A 1,257-nucleotide genomic window follows, 5' to 3' on the forward strand; every position below is an offset into this window, starting at 1 on the left:
TCATGGTGATATCATGAGTTCATGTGTTCACCTGTAGAGTCTCTAAATGTCTGTAATGGAACTAAACGTCTCTTTAAAGGACGTTTCCTCTAAATGAGTTTGTTCTCAGACTCTGATGATAAATCTCCACTTCAGCAGCTCTTACATTCACCAAACTTCACTCTTTCACTCCTCTGTGTGCTGAAAATGTATGATAATTAGCACATATTTGAGAAGATAATGCCCCATTTTTAATCATACATTTTCCAAAAAACGTGTAATACAAAAAAACAGTAATTGTCCTAAAGAACGTAATCAACTGGGGAAGTTTCACGGCGATATCTATCAGTGAAAATATTCCCCTGTAGTGTCTCCCCTTAATGTGTGTGTGTGTGTGTGTGTGTGCTTTGTGAGTCGTGACTGAGAGTGCATGTGTGCTGTATCATCCTTTGCACACACACTGGAGAGACAGACAGAGAGAGAGGGAGAGAGAGAGAGAGACTCGGTGAGGACAATAATTAATGAGATCGGGAATAAAAGAGGAGCAGGGACACACACACACACACACACAGAGTGACCGGTGTCTTTAGTATTCAGAGATGACAGTTTTCGGTGGCGTGCTGTGACGTCACACAGTAATCTAATCATTAAGAGGAGACTCTGGGCCAGTCAGTCAGTGAGAGGACACTGTAGACATCCCTACGACTCTTCTGTTGGCCGTTCAGAGACAAAAATAGAACTCTATCTCGTCGTACACAATCTGAGATATATGTGTTTTTGAAAAGTATACTTGTGTGTATATTTATCCAAAATTCTTTTGAGAGGGAATTTGCAAGTGATTAGGGCTTTGACAAAACCTTTCTGTGTTGACTTGTTGTAGACGTGACCAGTGTTAACGGAGGCCCAGCGTAGACATCGTATAAAATGAGGAAGAGCATTTATTATTTGCTGTCAGCTCGTCGCAACTTGAGCCAAAGACACCAAACGACATCAGAACTTGCAGGCTCACTGCAAGGTCGACTCACAGCCGAGTTTTGCGTCACAAACGGGAACAGATGAGATTCAATTCAATTTATCTTGTATAGCCCAAAATCACAAATGCCTCAAAGGGCTTTACTATCTGTCCTCTGTCCCGGGACCCTGACATCGGAACATCTTCATAAAAGCTGTATCGGCTCAAGCCGGGTTCAGAAAAAGGTTAAACTTTAAGCTGAGGGAAGCTTCTGACTGTGAATGAAACATCCGGTCAATCCCCCCCCCCCCCCCCCCCCCCCCCCC

The sequence above is a fragment of the Anarrhichthys ocellatus genome, unplaced genomic scaffold, assembly GCF_004355925.1.
Source record: "Anarrhichthys ocellatus isolate YVR2014 unplaced genomic scaffold, GSC_Weel_1.0 scaffold124, whole genome shotgun sequence".
NCBI lineage: Eukaryota > Metazoa > Chordata > Actinopteri > Perciformes > Anarhichadidae > Anarrhichthys > Anarrhichthys ocellatus.